Raw genomic sequence first — 22,603 nt, forward strand, 5'->3', positions numbered from 1 at the left:
TACAAACTACTCTATCGATATTTGTAGAATCCATTATGTCCAGTTTTATGGAATTAGTTTCACTCAGCCTTGTTTCTGAGTATTTAAACCGTAAACCTTTCTTAATAAATATCATTATGCCATCACTGCGATTGACAAATTCTGTCGTATTTATTCTACTGTATCCATTTAAACTGTAGAGGTCAATTTGTGTGCCCTTGAGCCAACATTCAGAAAAAATTATTATATCTAAATCTACTTTTAGTTCATCATAAAAAACACAAAATTCATCGAAATTTTTACCAATACTTCTAATATTAAATTGCATTATTTTTAGGCCTTTTGTTTTTAGTGTAGTCCTACAACTTGTAATATCTGTTAATATTAATTGGTTTGGTTTTTTATTTATATTATTATTGAGAGTTTTAATTAAATCAAACATGTGGTTTTTAATCTTAAAAAACGAAACAAAAGTTTAAATGTAATAGAAATATCATAGTTTTAAGCTAGGTCATGTAGATTTCTTATCTTAGTTGCTTTTATACCGTCATCCTTGCGCATAAAAATACAACCCGCAGAGGCCCAGACATATTTAATTTTTTCTTTAGCCGCGTAGATCTTAGCTTCATACAACAATTTTTTGTTATACCCTGATAGTTGTTCATTAATATAGAAAGGTTTCAAGTACAAGCCTTCTTTACGCTTAATTTTGAAGGCGGCAATCCAAGCTGCTTTTATATCTTCATTTTTAAATTTAACTACTATATTTCCCGGAGTTGCTTTATTGTTATTTTCTAGATTCAGTTTCTTAATTACTCTGTAACAGTCAATTATAGACTTTTTGTTAAACTCTACTTCAATAATTCTTCCTATTTCAGATACCAATGTACTCAGGTCTTCATTAATTGTCTGAGGAATTCCATTAATTTCTATATATGATTTTAACTTATCTTGCTCTAAAAAGTTTAGCTTAGAATCTACATTCATTAATTTTTTGTCTATTTCGACGACTTTGTTTTTTAACATTTGATTCTCGTTTTCTAGGCTAATTTGGTTTTCCCGTACATCTTTCAATTGATTGACAAAATCGTCTATCTTATTTGAGCAAAATTCTACACTTCTTTCAAAGTCTTTCATCTTTAGTTCTATGTCATCTAATTTATTAAGCTTCTGGCATATATCATTGATCTTGGACATAAGTAGAGAAGACTCACCACGATTTTCCGTGTTTGCCGTGCCACCATCTTTATCTGATACTCCCACAGCTTGTTGTTTACACTGCACGCAGACCCAAGTACTCTTTTTGGATCCTAATTTTCGCAGATTTTCCGGGGTTTTAATACTTGTACATTGCACATGGAATGACGCACCACACCCTTTACAATCTATTGATTCTTTTCCAATTGCTAATTCTTCCTCACACGATTCACACTGATTTTTAGCCATCTCACTCCATATATGGAGCCCTAGGCGTTTACCCTCACCCCATTTGTTGCCCCTCTTTTCTATCTATGTCTTTCCTCTAGGTTGTGCCGTGCTTGAGGGGTGGGGGGCATAACCATTGTCATGGTTGATTATTACTATTTGCCAAGTGTGTATCATGCCTGAGGGAGTGGGGGGATGGGAGGAATTGACAACGTCACGTGTCACGTGATGTTCTTGGCGGGAAATTTGAATTTTTTTTTGTGTTTTGGTATGACGTCATGTGACTTGTTGAAGGCATTCATCGTCCATAGTGTTATTATTTTGGTGCATCTTTAGGCTATTGTATACATTTAGTGGATGATTTCTTGGTAATTCTATAGGTTCAGTAGACCCTTTCTGCACCTACCCTGCCGGTAATGTTCTTTGTATGATTTTGAGGTCGCCATGTATGCTTATGTTATATTAAAGAACCAGTTTTAATTGAGATATGGTTTACATTGACATTACAAATTAAGTTACGACGCGGTACTACAGTAGGGTGTTATAGTCAGTAAACGAGATACAGGGTTAGAACAATAGTACATTTTAATAGCATAAACGTGGTATTACAACAGTTTTTGCACTGTTCGGTAGTTGATTAGAAGTTAAAATGCGAAATATTACTAAAAAACATTTGAAAATACTGGTTACATAGAATACATGGCAAATAAGCACAATACTAGTTATTAAATTAAAAATCGTCATAGGATTGACTGAAAAATATATATTTTCATACGCGCTAAAATATTTATATACAGTTAAAATTCGAAATCATTACTGAAAAACATCATTAAAAAATACGAATTACAATGGTTTTGATAACAAACAAATTCACTAAAATGCAAAATTAATACAACTTCAAAAAATCGTAGAACAAGATGATTAAGCACATATATACCATCATAGAAAATAGAACAATATTACTGCATGCGAGATTATTAAGTACATATATACCCTTGTACCTTCATAGAAAATATAGCAATACTACTTTTAATAGGATTTGAAGGCTACAATGGTTATTATACGATTTTAGTACAAATATTAGGCTAGTAATTAAACTAAAAGGTTCACAGGCTTGACGAAAAAATATATTTTTTTCTGACGCGCTATACACGCTAAAATACTGATATAAGATTACGGATAAAAATATCGAAATATTACTAAAAAACGTTACTATAATTATCATCGAAAAATAAAAATTACACTTATACAAAACAATTCAATACTTATTGACTAAAGTGCTAATATATATTAATTAAAAAGCTTACTCAATGCAAAAAAATATGACCAAAAACGTTGCGTATTCTTTAAAATATTGTTACATGTTACTAGTTGAAATACGTTAATATTACTATAAATAATACTTCAAATACTAATTAAACTACTGATACTTGGTATCTGAAATATATACAAATAACGTATGTGGAAAATGTCAAAGATTCTAGTTAATATAACCGTATGGGGTAGTTTTATAATCAGATATTATTCTAACTTTATCCACTACGACCTGATATGTTTTGGTCTGGTTGATCGTGATCAGAGTATGATCTTGTAGACGTCAGATTTTAGGGCCAATAGGGACTTGAACTGAGTTCATTGTTTACTCCCAGTAGTTTCTTCATTGTTTCAAAATTTATATAATTTTCAGTAGAGGCGTTTAAATAAAATCCTTTAACTTTGATAATGTTAGTTTTTTCCCGGTTTTAGGGTCTAGAATGTCCATAGAATAGTTCTTGGGTCCAGCACTCCCCCACTCACAAATATAAGCGTCTTGCCCATAAGGTTCTAATTCATTTTTGAGCTCCCCTAAATAATCACCTGTCGGTAGCAAATGAGCGCCGTCTGGCGAGAGGTACACTAAACTATCCGTGTAATAATAAAAACAAAGCTCTCCGACCTTTTCAAGATGTTTTAGTAAATGTAATCGGGCCATAGCTGTTGTGTAACAAGCGATAACTACGTTTGTGTGTTTGTGCACAATCTCGTTTTCGATAATGTGTTCGCACTATACAAGTACGGTGTTTTCGTTAATTGTTAATAGACTTTTAATCTCTATATCAGGATTTAATATTAAGCCGTATAATTTGTGGGCATCTTTGATTAGTTATGTAGAGGTGTGTCTTGTTTTTTGGCCGAATTTACCCCAAAAAGAGTTAAGCATAAGTTTGCTAAGGCATCTTAGACCCTCATTTTTCTCTACTTTAGTGATATCTAGTTCTACACCCTCTTCGTCTTTAAAGTTTTTGATATAGTTCTCTTTATCTTCTTGAGTCTGACAATCTGCCGGGAAGCCACTGGCTTTGGTTTTGTACTCTAAAAAGGTATTAACGTAATCTTTAAATAACCCTCCCTGCTTTGTTTCGGGGTCGTATTGCGTCACTTTGTATGACCAAGCCTCGTACATTCGTGTGATTGTGTAGCCATTCTCTACTGCATGACGTAACTCGTCGACTACCCATGTGCCTCGTAATTCTCTTTGTTCAGGAGTATGTTCGCAATCACCTTGAAACTGGGTTTTACAACATGTGTAGCACAACGGAAATGTTAATTTTCCATTAATACGGGCAGGCAAAACAGGATGAATTAGGTTTTGAGCCGGTAAGACGTCACATTTAAGAAGTCCATCAAACGAAAATATGTCAGGAATGTTAACTAATATTATTTCAGGATGGCCTGAAGGTATCTTGGAGGTTTTGTTAATGAAAGGGTATAAACTTGTGAAATCGACGTAATGAATACGCTCTGATCCTGTTGTTTCATGGTATAGTTTTGTAGCGCAACATCTTCCTCCGAAGAATGCATCACGGGGGTCCAATCTTTTTACTATTTTAGGCTTAATGTCATTACATTTTAAGAATTCGATTATTTCGGGTTTATTAGCTTTTTCTTTCTGCCAGTCGCACTCCCATTTTACATTTACTTTATAATTGAGGGATTCAAATTTGGCTAACATGTTCATGCTTCTAATATATCTAGAATTCAAAGTCTGTGCAGGGTCTCCGTGCAAAGGCTTGTTTCTGTTTAAAGGAAAGTGTATTTTACACCCGTGGTAGAAACACCCCCAATATTCAAATATTTCCTGGTTGATTTCGCAAAATCCGTCTACTCTAAGTTTTTGAATTCTGGTTTCTCTACCTCTAAAGGAAGATTGGATCGATATATTTCGTTTGTGCGCTGTCCACTCCAGCCATTCTATAGCCCCTATTGACTGATTTTCGCTAAGTCTATAGTAATTAGCAGGTATGATACCTATAGTATCGGGTTTAAGATAATTTCGGCGAAATACATAAGAGCAAACGCCGGGAAGAGTAATTGCTCCACAATTAAATGGATCTACGCCAGTTACTTTAAAGAGTAGCGTACGGAAAGTTAAACATCCAAGGAATAGTAAAACTGTATCGTTTTCACAATAATAATTGAGTTCCTTCAAGAAGTCGAAACCGCGACCTTCACTATCTTCGGAGCTATGCCATTTTAAGAAGGCATCTAAATTTTTCCTTGTAAAATATTGACAACCATAAGCTTCGATAGGGGGGAGATTACTTTCTCTAACATAGTTGGTTTCATCCTGCCTATTTACATCGAATTTATGTTCTATTAAATTGAATAAAAAATGTGGAAAATACCGTTTAGCGGCGTCTGATATGTCAAAAATAGCAGGAAAATTTGCTAAGGCTACAGGAATGAAATTATAAGAATCCAGAAATAGCAAGTTAAACAATTTCATTTCTAAAATTCGAGTTCCGTTAATTTTCAAAGACGGAACGAGTTTTTCATCTCTATTAATGATTTCTCGAATTAGTAATTGATCATCATAATTGCTGCCATAGTGAGACAGTATGATGACGTTTCTAACGGCATGCAATTGCATTAAATAATCTAAAAAAAAGCTATAGGCTTACCGCCTGAAAATTGTTGTTTACGCTTACCAAACTGATTACACATAATACAGTAAAAATTTAGGGACCGGTCATCTATACAATGCTCGCCTGGTGTTCGTAAGCTCCTAACCTTTCCTGACTAACCTTAGTTTCTATACATTCCACGTCAAAGAAAATGTACATAAGGTTAGGCTGATTAGGTCTAGGTTTCTTAACGGAGGGAACTTTCAGCGGTTTGTCTGTGATAACCTGGATATAACACGTGTTTGCTCGGCTGATATTTCTTACAGACCTGACAATATGTCTTTCCGCACGTATGCATCTCAGTTCTTCGGGAAAAATCAATAATATTTAAACAGTCTTTACAGTGAAAAAGACGTTCACATAGGGACTTTTTATTGCTGGAAGATGCTAAGTGGCTTTGATAGCAGTCATCGCCTAAGAATTTTCGTAAACAAAACACACAAGCTATCTTGGGACCTTGGCATATAGTGGGTCTCATGCAACTAAAGCAAAAGTCATTACATTTATGCGATTGTATTCGCCAATAAGTGATAAGGCACTTTTCGCAGAATAGTTCTTGGTTGAAGAGGGGTTTTAAATTTGTAATAACGTTATAATGGTTAGTTTCACTCAATAAAAATAGACGGGGCCCAGTTTCATCGAGATCGTTTTCGCCTAAAATACCGAGAGGAACGCTATTTTCGAATTTGTACACGAAAATCGAATACTGACTTAAATAAACTTTGAATCTTTCAAAAAACTCAGCCGTCCCACACTCACTAGCCCTGACTCCTGCCTTAAGACATAGTTCTAAAGCAGCTTCTTTCTGCATTTTGTTCTCATCTCTAGATTAAGATATTGATTCGTAATGGGTCTTTATAATCTTGTCTTCGATTGTATCATCAGCATAAGCTCTATGCGCTATAGCCACACAAAGGCATCTGGCTAAACACAGGTTATCAGAATTGACTATACGTACAATACCTCGTCTATCTTTACAGAATAGATTAATAGGTTTAATCCCTAGGGCTACAGAGCGTCCATTGCCCACTGGTATTCTTACAATGCTAAAAATCAGTTTAATAGGACCTAGGAAAAATTATTCCATTTCGTCATCATAAATCATAACACTAAGCTGGTCAAAAAGAATATGAGTGTCGACTTGATCTGCTCTTCTAAAAGATAATTCTAGTTCGGATCTGCAAATATTTGCCGCACTATTTAAAGTAATTTGGACGTAATCTGTAGGCCTGTACTTTCTAAGAACGCATTTCCTTACGGTACATACACTAGCTATGGGGTCTTCAGTAATTCTAAGAACTACCTCTCGACCATACATATTAAAATGTTCGTAAAATGTCTCACTTTGTCCTAGTATCTCGCAAGAAGGTAGGTTGTCAATGGGTGTGGGCGGGTCTTGGGCTTTTGCTCCCCATTGTACATCAATTTCTTCGTCAAAAATCGTCTCTTCAGAACCGTTCTCCCTCGGTAAGGTAACGTTCAAGAGTGTCTCCTCTACGGGTGGTCCTTGATCTTTTGCGTCTAAAAATCTCTTTGTCATATTGCGAGCTGTTGAAATCGGCGATTTGAGCTTCTTCGTTTATAGCCAGCTCAATTTCTTCTTGTCGTTTCGCTAGGCGATCTACATATTCAGTTCTTAAGGGACTAGGAATTAGATTCCTTAAGTTTTCCAATTCTTCTATGGTATTAGAGTCCTCTGGTACTCGTGCAACTGTTTTCATATACTCGCGTAAGTCGAAGCTAGCTTGAATAGCATCTAAGTCATCCTGTACTACGAGTTGTGGTGTAGTCTGAGGTCCGTACAACGGATCTAGTCGCAGATAGGCGCATAGGTAAAAATAAAACTCATATATTAAACGTAACGGCCAGGGTCTATTTATAGTCAATTCGTTCAACGTTCTACGAAGAGTTTCAGGATCCATGTTAATCTTTCGGTGTTTGAAGATCGACTGTGTATTTTGATCATTTCCTAGGCCCCTTTTATACTAAATTTCTTAAAAGACAAGCCCACATTCCACAATCGTTTAACAATAGCCTGTTTTATTGCTTAGCAGTCACCAGATGTTTTCTCACAATGCCTTTCGGACCCATGCCTGTTAATACTTTACCGATTTTATACCAAAAAAAAACGCTGGATATGCTTTTGTTATAAAAAATGTCGACAAAAGAGCGGCCTATAAATAGAATTTTGTTACAAACACTGCAAATAAGAGACAATTTTATTGGAGTAATAAATTAAAAACATGGTACGTAAAACGTTTCTAGTGCTTCTCAATTGTGAAAATATCCTTTGTTATCTTCACGTATGATAAATAATAACGTTCCGAATTTCTCTAACAGGTCATAAGAACCATTGTACATTTTCAAAAAAAACGCTACATTAAGCTAGCGAAATTTCTTAATAGACACGCCCACATTCCTCAATTGTTTAACAATAGCCTGATCTATTGCTTATCAGTCACCAGATGTTTTCTCACTGTGCGTTTTTGACACACAACTGTCAACAGTTTACCATTTTTATAACAAAAGAACGATGGATTTTTATGTGAAATAAAATGTCAAGAAAAGAGTGGCCTATAAATAGAATTTTGGTATAAACACCGCAAATAAGGGACAGTACTTTATTGGGGTAATAAATAAAAAACATGGTGTTTAAAGCGTTTCTAGAGATTCTCCATTGTCAAAATATCCTTTGTTATCTTCAAGTCTGCTAAATAACAACATTCCGAATTTCTCTAACAGGTCATAAAACAATTGTACATTTTTCAAAATGTTACTTTCAACTCTACCTTAAGCTAACCTATGACCCTATAGTTTCCCACGGTCATGAATAACACTATGAATGTGTAGGAGAGAGATCAGCCTACACAATTAAAAAAGCAATAAATCCCAAAATAAATTCCAATGATAACAAATGGTTCGACCACCCACCAAAGAACTTGCCTGAACGTGTTTACGGAATAGGTAACTTCTAATCAGCCCGGTAGCAACTAGGCATTTAAATATAACACAAGTCTTAATTTCATATGCAACTAAAACCAAATTTCGATACTTTTAAAGAAGAGACAGCAGAGCTGGGTTTTATTCGTTACGTACACCAAGTCAATTAATAACAAAATCACGACCTAGGAAAAACCCTTAGAAAGCACGGAAGAAATTACTATAGGTTAAATCAAATGCACTTTAAAATGAAAATTGAAAAAATATCCTTTTTACTTTATATTATGATGTTTAAAAATTTATTCCTACAGAAGCATCCTTTGTTATAAGCTTACAAAACTATAAGCCTACATATTCAGTCAAATATTGACAGGTTGAGAAAAAAGAGGTGAGTACGTAATTTCCGGTCCCCTTCTTAACAGTGGCCGGCATCTTGTTTCCCATGCATATTTATGGAATTACAGAAGATGTAAAATATTATTTTCGCATTGGTCGGTGGCATAGTAATTGATTAATAAAAATGTTGCTTATGATATACAGATGGTGTACAGAACTAGGTGTTATCTTTTAGAAGTTTCCAATTGAAAAAAGGGGAGGGGTTGTAAGAGTTGAAGAAACTCACAATCGACCAAACATCAAAGATATACCGAATTTAAGAGCAGAACCTTACGTTGACAAAACATCCACCCTCAGGCCTGTTGCTTCGAGATTTGTGTGGTCCTGTAGCGCTTGTAGTAAGATACAACTGATTCCGTATATATCTTACATTTTTACCTCTCCGAGTGACGTATGTCACGGAGAGGTTCTAATTTCGACGAGTCTGTGTATCTGTCTGTTGTTACACCCACGTGACCGCGTTCGCAGTTTGCAAATCAGATCAAACGTGTATTCAATTTCCAGACCGCATTTACAGTCCCGGAAATTGTATTCAACTTACAGGCTATTACTCCATTTTGTTTAACAACTCTGTTCATTTGTCCACCCCACATGGACACCAGTCTGAACTTACTGGCTTCTTAACACCACCATCTTCTAGTCTTTCGCCCATTTCACATGGACACCAGTCTGTACTTACTGGCTTCTAAACACCACCACCTTCTCGTCTTTGTTTTTGTCCATCTCACATGGACACCAGTCTGTACTTACTGGCTTCTAAACACCATCACCTTCTCGTCTTTGTCCATTCCACATGGACACCAGTCTGTACACCTGGCTTCTAACACCACCATCTTCTGGTCTTTGTTTTTGTCCATACCACATGGACACCAGTCTGTACACCTGGCTTCTAATACCACCATCTTCCGGTCTTTGTTTTTGTCCATCCCACATGGACACCAGTCTGTACACCTGGCTTCTAACACCACCATCATCCTTAAGGTTAAGACATACGCGGCGATCGGCTAGGGTTCCGAGAAACGTCTAGCCTTCCAATGGAGGGGTCTTCCTCCAAGGTTCACGCAATTGCGATGTTCTTATCTACAGCTGCGAATTGAATCCTTTATATACTACCTATTTGAGTAAGGCGAAGCAACCGGCGTATGCTTCATTTCAAACGCCAATATTAGTCAAATTTCTCAAGATTGTTTAATTATTCTCTTTTAAAACGATGTAACGCTCAATAAGGCGAACAACTAGCGAAGAAAATATTAATTATTAATTATATTTATTTTAATATTTATGATAATCTCTTTTCTCAATTCAAAATTAATACGGAAAGAGTTTAAAAGCAGTCTATATTTTTGTCTGTGTGTGTCTGTCCGTTATCACACTAGTGCGCCGCGTTAGCGGTTCGCTTTGTTTTGATGTGTTAAGAAATCCTACAGAACCTTAATATTCACTTTTTCCATAATATAAGGTGAATATGTGGAAATCTTTTTCGTAATTACGATGCATTTAGTACTTTTGAAGCTTTAAAGCTGTTTCATTTTGATATTCCAAGGATGTTTTTTAATATTATTATTTGAAATGGCTGTTTATATATTACTTAAGCTATACTACATCTGTATATAGAATAATCCTTGGTTTAGTTATTTCAAGACGAAAGCTAAGGCCTGGATTCTGTCGGGTAAATCAAGTCTGATCCGCAATAGGCTTAGTGAGACAAAAAGTAAATAATTGAGACCTGAGGTGCAGTAAACTTTGGGTTTTGATTATCGTGTCTGTAATGAAGGGACATTAACGGTTCAGAGTGAGCCGAAAGTTAAATACACGTTTAAATAATCAGATTTAGATTTTACAATAGAAGAAAGCATCATGGTAGCAATTAGATCAGTGAAAGGGATAATCGTTAACGGGTTAGTGGAATGCATCAGAGAATAAAATTTAACATAGAACTTATATATTCTTTGTAAATAATGATTTGAAACCTATGATTAGCGGATGATTATATATTTTGACAATGTAGAGATAACTTTTCAATGACTTAAGCCTCGTTAGACAAATCAAAGCGAAAAAATGTTGCTCTAGTATTTCGATATTGAGTCCTATACTAGTCTTTTCCCCAACTCGGAGAGGTAATATTTTGGTTTTCCCAACTTGTTAAATTGTTCATATAGCCTTCCCTAATGGCGTTAGCTTGTTATTGAATTTATTCCCCAACACGGTTGTATACTTCAAAATAATAACACCCTTAAGGAACACTTTTTAGAACTCTTCAACAGTTACGGAAATTTTATGGTATCCGCCTGTTAGGTAATCTAGGGATCGGAAGCGAAGATGTCTTTACATGAATTGTACTAAAAGATCCTAAAATAGAATACCAAACAACGCACATAGCCCCCCTCTCCCCGACCAAGCCCCTTCAAGAAAAAAATATATCACAATAGAATTATTACTAGTTGAAAAGGGCCGTAAGACGTCATGAAAGCGTTGAAATCATTCCAATTTAAGATTGAAACCTTGCGTTGACAAAGCATCCATTGCCTGCGTGTTATAGCTTCTTCGAGATTTGTATTGTCCTGTAGCGTTTGTAGTAAGATACAAATAAGAGTTGTACCCTCAACTGATTTTATATATCTTATATTTTTTTTAAATGTTTATATGGCCTTGCCCTATAGCGTTAGCTTGTTATCGAATTTATTCCCTATTTTTGCCTACAGCGAAGTAGTTATGTCCGAAAGGAACGTTTTTTTAGACTTCTACAAGAGTTAGAAGAATTTTGTCATTTTATGGTATATACATGTTAGGTAAGCACGGGATCGGAAGCTAAGATGTTTTTACTTGCATTGTACTAAAAGAGCCTTAAAAAGAATACCAAAGGCTAAACATAGTCGACCCCTCCCAAACCCCTTCGAGAAAAAATACATCACAATAGAACAAACACTAGTTGAAAAGGGCCGTAAGACGCCATGAACGCGTTGAAATCATTTTCAAAGCTAAGGACATAATCTCGCCTTTCACTATAGTAGCCTCTTTAAGCTTTTAACAAGGACTGCCACTTTTCAAGATGGTATGATTTCTACTGTTAAACCAACGAACCTTGTACGGTAGATCAAAGAAATGCTGTTTTCCGAATGTATCCAAAAAGAAAGACATCTGAAAATTTTTTAGTCCAATGGCAAGGATTCTGATAATTTTGCCCGCGAAAATTTTGTACCCTCGTACATGCTAAATACTTCGAAGTCACTTGTTTGTTCTCGAACACCCCTTGACCCTAGTAAAAAGTATAAAATCAAGAAGATGAGACCTCAAAGTTACCACTTTCTCTCGAACCACCACCATGAACAACCAAAATGAAAACCAGGCAATGGACCTTTCCGCAACCTGGTAAGAAATACTTTTATTAAAAACTTAGTTTTTTAAGAGAAGACTTAGAAAATCTCTCTCTATAGCTACATTCACGGGGTTGATACCCCCTATTCCCCCGTCGAGTTTTCGGACTCGTCGGATTCTTCCCGCTCTGGGACCCCCGAGTCCCTGGAGCTAGCCCCCTCGTCACCACCTCAGAGACCACGCGGAGTGGTAGGGCCAAGGCCCAGGACACCGCCACCACCTAGATCACTCTGCGTGATAGGGCAAGGCCCAGGAACCCGTCACCACCACCACCGAGCCCACCACCACCACCATGCACCCCCTCTCCCGAACCTCAACTAGAATATCAACCTCTCCCGGCCATATATTATCCATGGCAAGCTATGCCCCGGCCGACAGAGGACGACTTAAACGTCAACGGGGACTTGTAAGTGAACCTTTTGTTTTACGTTACACTACGGTATTATAATTTTTATTTATTTACAGCTTAGTTTATCAAATAATAAACTACCTGGCGGGACTAGCCGAGGTCGTGGAGGATGACGCTTTTATGCACGACCTGCTTAATCAAGTACGGCAGGTCGAGTATAACAACTGCGTTTTTATCCCCCACGAGTAAGTTTTCATGCATTATTTCATGTTTCATTTATCTAAATTTTAATTTTTCTCTTTTAGCCTCCTGGCCTTCAACTGTCGCGGGTTCCGGTGAGTTAATTTTTTTATTAGTTGTTGTTATCCAATACTTTATTTATTAAACTTCCTCTCTTTCTCTCTCCCAACAGAGTCACGCAGGAACTAGGGCAGTTCTTGACCTACCGCCGGGTACGATTCTTAGAAGTCCCCGCCGCCACGCAGGAGTGTACGAATGCCGGGACGATGTGATGTTCGCGGGGTTCCGTACACTCGTGCAAACCCTCTCAATCGATTGAGTAGGGGGAGGGGAGGGCTTATTGTAAAAAAAGTTTGTAAATATTTTTTTGAATTTAAAATAAATTGTTTTTGTACTTAATTTACTTTTTTTATTTAAAATAAGTTCCTATCAAAAAAATCGACAAGTTTAATAGTTTTTCCTACACTTTAGTTATATCTACTTTTATATTTCGTAGGCTTAAAATTTAAAAACTAGAAATTTATATCATTTCTTTGTAGTATTAGTTATATAAAATGGAACATTTTTTTCAAATTTAAATTCAATTTATTTTGAAACATCAATGCAAGAAAAAACAAATTATCAAATAGACATAAGTATAAAGATGCGTTAACATGTGCATTCTCTCTTTCAAATAAGTTATTTGACCAGAAATTACCGAAAATACATTATAATTATAAAATTTACTTTCAAGATTTTCTTCTTCAAGTACATTATTAAATTTCGTCACTACCTAGTACGACGTTATAAAGTTAGTGAAGTATCCCACCACTGAGTCGAATTTCTCGGGTTGACATTCCAAACACGGTATGCGTTTGTAGTCCCCGTATAAATTATCATAAATGGCGTTATAAAATTCTATGATAGTATCCGCCATGTGTGTAAACACAATTTCATGGTTACTTATCTTAATAAGATGCTCCTTTACAGCGCCCGAAACGCGGTTCAGGGCCGCTGTTTCCATACTGGTCAAAACAATAGAGTCCTCCTTTATTAAGTCTTTAATATTGCATGTGTTATGGTATGCCACAACAGTTGTCTTTTCATTAGGGTTATGGTTTAACACGATTTCAAAATTGTTGGCTTCATGGGCGGCAGTCCAGCCCGCTAATACAGGCAAACGGAGAACCAGCTTTTCCCAGGTTTCCGTAGAAATAGCGAAGCTTTTTGCAGATTGTATCCGGCATAGACGAACTTCAGGATCCAGGGTTCCGTTCACGAATCCAGTTGTTAAGAACAACTCTTTTGAAATGTGGAGTCTCCCGTTAATTTTACGTTCGTTAGTTACACCTATCTTCCTTTTGGGAGCTTCTTGATTTTCCATCTTGAGAGTTTAAGGTCTTCTCGAATAATGATACTCTACTCTATTGAGTCAGGGGTTTTTATACTAAATTTCTTACGTAGCTATTGTGAAATATCTATTGTCCTTAACTGTTCCATTGTTAGACTGTAGGCGTATGTTTATGTCAAAGTTCTGAAACCAGAGATTAAGGAATTCCAGTACCCCAAAAAATCAATAAAATAAATAATAAAATAAGTACTTTTTGGGGATTAATGTCCGAGATCTGACGAATTCTCGACATCCTTTGTGTACTTGACTCCATAACAACTCACGAGTAAATAAGTAATACAATAGTAAACTTGACCCATTTATCTATTAATAGAAACATCTCTAACCTGTCAATATTTGATTGATTGAAGAAATACTTTTCTTACATCTTCATGCATTGTCGTAAAAACCCACGAAATGACGCATCATCTCTTTTGTTACAATCCTTTTGTTGAATTAAAAAAAATTTATTGACGACTCAACCTTTTGTTACCATCTGCCACCTGGATGTCAATCTTATGTCACCCATTGTTGATTCACAAACAATATTAGACGTGCTTAAGCACGGGTTTATAAGGGTGTGTACTTGACTCCATAACAACATACTAGTAAATAAATTAAACATTAGTAAACTTGACCTATTTATCTATTAATAGAGACAACCCTAACCTGTCAATATTTGATTGATTGAAGAAATACTTTTCTTACATCTTCGTGTCATGTCGTAAAAACCCCGCTAATGGAATGACGCATCATCTCTTTTGTTACAATCCTTTTGTTGAATTAAAAAAATCTATTGATGACTCATCCTTTTGTTACCATCTGCCACCTTTTAAAATCACTCGGCTGTCAATCTTATGTCACCTATTGTTGATTGACAAACAATAGTAGACGTGTTTAAACACGTCCGAAAGGTCAACGGACCCCTAGACAATAGAAGCTTAGGTAACCCTCCACCCCCCTCTACCCTCTATTAATAAGCCTAGAGAAATTTAGTATAAAATAACGCGAGAAAAAAACCGAATATCGCATTCGAACTTTAGATCTCGTAACATCAAGATGGATCCTGAATCACTTCGCTGGAATTTGGATAAACTAGTTGTAAATAGGCCTTGGCCCCTAACTTCATTATACAAGTTATTTTTTTCTATGTGCCTATTGACACATCGACCCTGCTAATGTACCGTCAACTTTACAAACTTTTATTATGAATGGGGGTTTAAATATAATTCAGACATTCCTTGATGTCATTGAATACATGAGAACCGTCCCTAGAACACCGGAAGACTGCGATACAATAGACGAATTGGAACACCTATGTAACTTAAACCCTAGACCTCTAAATATTTCTTATGCCGATCGCATAGAAAGACGACGGAATGAATTACTACCCACTAACCACGATGAAACCTTAATCGCCGAATTCAACAACCCACAATACGATATTGAGATGGCGGCATTTTTCAATCAGGAATGTCAACAAAACGACCCTTTTGAGTACCTTTCTCTAAACTTCTTCGACTACCTACCCAGCGAACAGGATTCTCTTGTGGATTCGAAAGACGCCAATGCGTACGACCAATGGGGTGGCGGCTGCCCCTCTTCGCCTATTGAGGATGCCCCATGTTGCGAGATTTTAGAACAAAGCGAAAAATTTTATGGGCAATTTAATATGTGCGGTAGAGAATTAGTTCTAAATATCAATGAGGACCCCGTAGATATCATATGTACTATTACGGATCACGTATTAAGCGAATATCGACCCACTGATTATGTCCAAATAACATTGAGAAGCCTAGGTGTAAATTGCAGGTCTGAATTAAAATTATCCTTTAAAAGACTAGACCAAGTAGACCCCTCTATCGTCTTTGACCAACTAGCCGAACTACTCTATGACGATGAAATTGAACATTTTTTTCAAGGACCCGTAAAAATAATATTCCATATAGTGAGAATTCCCGAAGGATACGGCCGATCTAGTCGTCGTCATCTTAAACCCTTCAATAATTTCTCTAAAGATAGGCGTGGAATACGTCGGATTACGAGTACCGATAATCTATGCCTGGCCCGAAGTCTTTGCGTAGCTATTTCAAATTGTGACTACATGAAGAACAAAAATAACAAAGAGTTAAAAGCTCATTACGAATTCATATCTAGAATAGGTCCCCACAACAAAATGCCAAAACAGGCGCTTTAGACCTATGCCGCAAGGCAGGAGTCACCCTAGACGAATGCGGTACCTCCGACTCATTTGAGAAATTTAAACTATATTTATCGGCTTACTCCATCTTTGTATATAAATTTGAAAATAGGGTACCCATTTTAATTTTAGGAGAGAATGAACCCAGCGATACTAGACCCCGTCTCTTTCTTCTTAATGAGAGTAATCACTACAATTTAATTACGAATTTAAAACCCATATTTAGTCATGATCACTTTTGCGAGAAATGTCTTACCCCTTACTGGCATATTCAGTCCCACAAATGCAACGACTTTTGTTTTAAATGACTGCGTCCGACAGTTTGTCATGGTCGCGAAAAAACATGGGGGTCATGTTTGCGAAAATTCTGGGGTGACGACTGTTATACCAGTCACTTGATTGCAGAAAACCACAAAAAACCTCTTTGTGAACGCCTTTGCCATTGTAGGAGTTGCTTTAAAATAATTGATTATGGAAAACGTACTACTAGTCACACATGCGGGGAAATATATTGTCAGTTCTGTGGAAAACATCAACCCAGCGACCATTTATGTTACATTCAAGTGATAAAGGATAAAAACCCCGCTCTTATCCCTTCGAAAAAACCTCGTCGTAATATACCTGAACACATGTACGTTTTCTTTGATGTAGAATGTATACAGACGAAAGTATGTCAAGAGAGGTTGGGGGCGTACGAACATCAACCTATTTTATGCGTCAGTATCTCAGTCTGGGAGGACTGTATAGACGAAAAATCCCTAGATTTTAATTGTCTTAAATGCAACCAATTTGGGCCCCGAAAACAACGATTCACAACCGGTAAACCCATAGCTCTATTCATGGATTATTTGGTCAGTTTATTTGACGTGAAGAAAGTTATCGTGCATTTTGGCAGCAACTATGACAATCAATTACTGATTAGAGAAATAATCAATCGTGACGAGAAATTTGTCCCCGAAACTCTGAAAATTAACGGCACACGCATTTTAGAAATGAAACTTTCTAATCTACTGTTTCTAGACTCCTACAATTTTATTCCTGTGGCCTTATCTAAATTCCCCGCCACTTTTGGTCTCCCTAATGCCGCCAAGGGGTACTTTCCTCATTTCCTTTTCAAGGTAGTTGATCACGAGTTCGATATTGACAGACAGGAGGAGACTAACTACGTCTTGGAGAACACTCTACCACCTACAGAAGCCTATGGTTGTCAGTACTTCACCAGGAAAAACTTGGACACCTTTATAAAATGGCACAATGCCGAAGGCAGTAAAGAGAAAGGGTTTAACTTCTTAAACGAGCTGAATTATTATTGCGAGAATGACACTCTACTTCTCTTTCTAGGGTGTATAACCTTTCGGTCTCTTCTCCTCAAAGTCACCAATGTAGATCCTTTTAATTGCGCCTCAGTTACTCTCTCTGACGTTTGTTCTTACGTTTTCAGGAAAAATTATCTTAAATCGAATACCATTAGTATCATTCCCTCAAACTACTACAGACTTGTTGAGAACCAATCTTTAGGCGCCATCGAATGGCTTGAATGGACTTCGCATGACAGAAATATCCCCATTCAATCCTCTTTTAGGGGTAAGGAAGTTAAAATACAGACCATGAATGTAGATGGCTATTCCCCGATCAACAAAGATTGTTTGAATACATGGGCTGCTATTATCATGGATGTAAAATACACTTTCCCATCAATAGAAACCAGATCTTACATGGGGACCCTACTGAAACGTTAAACACAAGATACACAAAAACTGAGACGAAAATTAGTCTCTACTAAAGAATAGAAAGAATATAAAGTAAACGTCAAATGGGAATGTGAGTGGCAACAAGACAAAACAAATAACCCCTAAATTAATGACTTTTTAAAACGGAGTGATATTCGCATTAAAACGTCCAAAAGGTTAAACCCTCGCGACGCTTTCTTCGGCGGATGTTGCTGCGCTAACAAGCTCTACCATAAAACAAAGGGTACAGAAAGAATGCACTACGTTGACTTCACTAGCCTATACCCATTCGTCAACAAGACGGGAAAAATTCCTATTGGTCATCCCAAAATTATTCTAGATAATTTCCCCGACATCTTCCCTTTTGATGGACTCCTTAAGTGTGATGTACTCCTAGCCCAAAATCTAGTACATCCGGTATTGCCAGCTCGAATAAATGGGAAGTTAACATTCCCCCTATGCTACACTTGTTGTAAGACACAATTTCAAAGGGACTGCACCCACACACCTGATCAAAGAGAACTAAGGGGCACGTGGGTAACCGATGAGTTGCGGTACGCCGTAGAAAGAGGACACAAAATCACTCAGATGTATGAAGCTTGGTCGTACCAGGTAACACAATACGATCCCAATAATAAACAAGGCGGGCTTTTTAAAGACTACGTAAACGCTTTCCTTGAGTATAAAACGATAGCTAGCGGTTTTCCTGCTGATTGCGTCACCCAAGAGGATAAAGAAAACTATGTCAAAAATTACAAAGAAGTTGAAGGGATCGATTTAGACATAGATAAAATAGAAAAGAATGAAGGCTTAAGATGCCTGAGTAAACTCATGCTTAACTTTAACCATTTTTAAGCTAAATTCTTAACTATAATTAATTTAACATGGCGTGTTTTTTTGCAGGAAAATGTAAAATTAAAGGACATGAACTATAAACAGAGCTTAATTATTCAAAAATATAAGCCCTCTGAATCTTGTGCTACTGCTACTGCCAAATCCAAAGACGAATGTACCTCTAAAGAAGAATACTCCTAGTGCCTTTTTTTAATATGAAGAAAAACTACAAGTCTGTTTTTAATTTAATATGAAGAAAAACTACAAAAAAAGTTAATTTTGAAGTTCGTTTTTACAATGTCGTTATAATTTTAGTTTTTTCATAAAGAAATTTCGGCATTAATTTAAAATTCGAAGTGTGTGTGTTATTTTGTTTTATTTTTTCAATATGTATGATCGAACAGTTTTGTTTTCTTATTAGAAGTCATTTTTGTACTTATATAAGATTTAATAAAGTCGCTCCTTCGGGGTTTTTTAAGAAAGTAGATATTGATTGAACTAAAATGGCACCGATCAATTTTGCAATTTACGCATTGCAATTGCAACTTGAGACGAGTTAAAATTAATAATGATAAGACTTAAACGTTTTTTTGCAGAAGCCACAAAACCAGAACTGATCAAATATTTTTGAAAATCTATTGGACATCTTTGGGCGCAGATCAATAAGATAGAGGGCGCAAAGCCGTCGATCACGCATTAAATATTGAACGGCTTTACACTCGATGATAAACAAGGCAAAGAGGCTATACACGAAATAGTATGTACTTTCGTGGTAGGGTAGCCGTTACCATGGTAACCGTGGAACAACAGAGTACGGGTTTTTTTTGTTTTATTTTTTTTGCGTCTCTCCGAAGTACTCAATAGTCATAACTTATCTATAACTATAGAAGTCAAAGTCCAGCCCAAACGGCTTTACCTAGAAGGCTGAACTTTTGCATGGACGTTACTCTTAAGTAGTAGACACGCACTTAAAAATATTTTTAAATTCCCCGCCATCTTGAAAAATGGCGGCCATAAATGTAAATAAAAAGCTCTTTGAATATCGCTAATATTTAGTATAGGGGTTATGGCTCTTGACCTTCGATTTTATATCTATAAATGTTCAGAATTTTCCGTCATTTTTGGCAGAAACCTAATAAAATGTACCAACGGGCATCGCCTGGTGCCTTTGCTACCCGTACAGTAGCCCTAAGAATTTCTGAAGAAAATGAAGGCTTAAGATGCCTGAGTAAACTCATGCTTAACTTTAACCATTTTAAGCTAAAATTCTTAACTATAATTAATTTAACATGGCGTGTTTTTTTGCAGGAAAATGTAAAATTGAAGGACATGAACTATAAACAGAGCTTAATTATTCAAAAATATAAGCCCTCTGAATCTTGTGCTACTGCTACTGCCAAATCCCAAGCCAAAAAGACGAATGTACCTCTAAAGAAGAATACTCCTAGTGCCTTTTTTAATATGAAGAAAAACTACAAAAAAAAGTTAATTTTGAAGTCTGTTTTTACAATGTCGTTATAATTTTAGTTTTTTCATAAAGAAATTTCGGCATTATTTTAAAATTCGAAGTGTGTGTGTGATTTTGTTTTATTTTCAATATGTATGATCGAACAGTTTTGTTTTCTTATTAGAAGTCATTTTTTTACTTATATAAGATTTAATAAAGTCGCTCCTTCGGGGTTTTTTAAGAAAGTAGATATTGATTGAACTAAAATGGCACCGATCAATTTTGCAATTTACGCATTGCAATTGCAACTTGAGACGAGTTAAAATTAATAATGATTAGACTTAAACGTTTTTTTGCAGAAGCCACAAAACCAGAACTGATCAAATATTTTTGAAAATTTATTGGACATCTTTGGGCGCAGATCAATAAGATAGAGGGCGCAAAGCCGTCGATCACGCATTCAATATTGAACGGCTTTACACTCGATGATAATCAAGGCAAAGAGGCTATACACGAAACAGTATGTACTTTCGTGGTAGGGTAGCCGTTACCATGGTAACCGTGGAACAACAGAGTACGGCTTTTTTGTTTTATTTTTTTTTGCGTCTCTCCGAAGTACTCAATAGTCATAACTTATCTATAACTATAGAAGTCAAAGTCCAGCCCAAACGGCTTTGCCTAGAAGGCCGAACTTCTGCATGGACGTTACTCTTAAGTAGTAGGCACGCACTTAAAAATATTTTTAAATTCCCCCGCCATCTTGAAAAATGGCGGCCATAAATGTAAATAAAAAGCTCTTTGAATACCGCTAATATTTAGTATAGGGGTTATGGCTTTTGACCTTCGATTCTCTATCTATAAATGTTCATAATTTTCCGTCATTTTTGGCAGAAACCTAATAAAATGTACCAACGGGCATCGCCTGGTGCCTTTGCTACCCGTACAGTAGCCCTAAGTATTTCTGAAGTAGACAAGCAGCTTTTCTCTATTTTTTGTTCTTTAAAAATCCATATTTGTCAATCATGCCCATTTGGGAATAGTTGCCTGCATAAAGTTCATATTTTGGTGGGGAAAAAGGAGAGATCAAGGGCTTTCTTCACTCCCGCGAAAAGAGTTTATAGATCTCTCTGTTGCGGCATTTGCGTTAAATATGCTTGTGGCCATATACCTTTTCAATTTATGTTTATTTACCTCATTATCTGCGAAGTAAAAGTTCCCGGAAAAGATCACAATTTTTAATTTATATAGTATGTCCCTCCTTAGCATACTGGAAATATTGACAATTGTAATTACTTTCGCAAAGAATGCATTCAATTCCAAAAATAATAGTTAATTTGACAAAATGAAATTAATAATGATATAAAAACAACATTTGTTGCGCTACTTAGCTTTACAGACTGAAAAAGAAAGCCTTGGTTTTGAATTAGTAATGCGCCATCTCTAGAACAAAAATTCAGAATTTTGGCGAGAGTATTCGCCGCGGCGGCCATGTTTCTTACTGATTTGAACGCACACTGATAGGGAGAGGCTAAAGGAGTGTGGTTTAAAATTGTTCCACCCTTTTTCGCCAAAATGGCGGCAGAGTGGAGAGCATGTGGGGGAATGCGCCTGATTGGCTAAGCGCGGCATGGCATTTAAAAGTGGAGATTTCACCCCTTCGCCCGCTCCCTTTTTAACAAGCAATTACTGGAGTCTTTTTACAGTCAATTCTAAAATTTTACTAGACATACATTGATTACTAATCACATTTAGAAAACGAACACGTTCCTTTATTATCGTTGTGAATGTAGCATAGGCAGTTAATTGCGACAGTAGATGATTACTTAAATTGTAGACAGTCACTATCTACGGATTTTAGTCACGTTGTTGGCTGCGTTCAGCGAGAAACACGCATCACATACCTGGCAGCTTTATGACGTTGACATAAACACTAAACCCATCGTAAAACAAGTTGATTCGTTCCAAAATAATTTTAGAATCCATCTATTAGCCCAAATGCAGCTAAAAATGATATTATTTTTATTGGACACCGTCCAGTATTATGATTAAAGTCAAACACGAAATGGGCCGTCCACTTATAATATTCGAGAAAGAAACTATAGTAATAATTAGTTTATTGTAGCACTATCGATTAAACCATGAATCTATACAATTAAAATAAAACACACAGAGTCACGATTAAACGCAGCGCGCGTTACGCTAGAACAGTTTGGAATTCAACGTAGTAAAACACTTTGAAATAGTGTATTTTCAATACCAACCATTAGTCGACTCGAAGGTGTTATTACCGAACCAAATTTCTGCTATCTATTCAAGAATGAAAACATTTCGTGTTTCTTTTATCGAGGTAAAATAAAAGTATGTTTGCGCTAAAA

At 36.3% G+C, this 22,603-nt stretch overlaps 1 protein-coding gene across 1 annotated transcript in view; it reads right to left on the reverse strand.

The window, feature by feature from the left end:
* Window positions 1-22,603, reverse strand: part of LOC149680966 (uncharacterized) — a 205,378-nt gene that overhangs the window by 147,869 nt on the left and 34,906 nt on the right. The window lies entirely within an intron of this gene.

Source organism: Phalangium opilio, unplaced genomic scaffold, assembly GCF_054372755.1.
Source record: "Phalangium opilio isolate 3A_F unplaced genomic scaffold, DU_Popi_V2 ptg000039l_1, whole genome shotgun sequence".
Classification (NCBI taxonomy): domain Eukaryota; kingdom Metazoa; phylum Arthropoda; class Arachnida; order Opiliones; family Phalangiidae; genus Phalangium; species Phalangium opilio.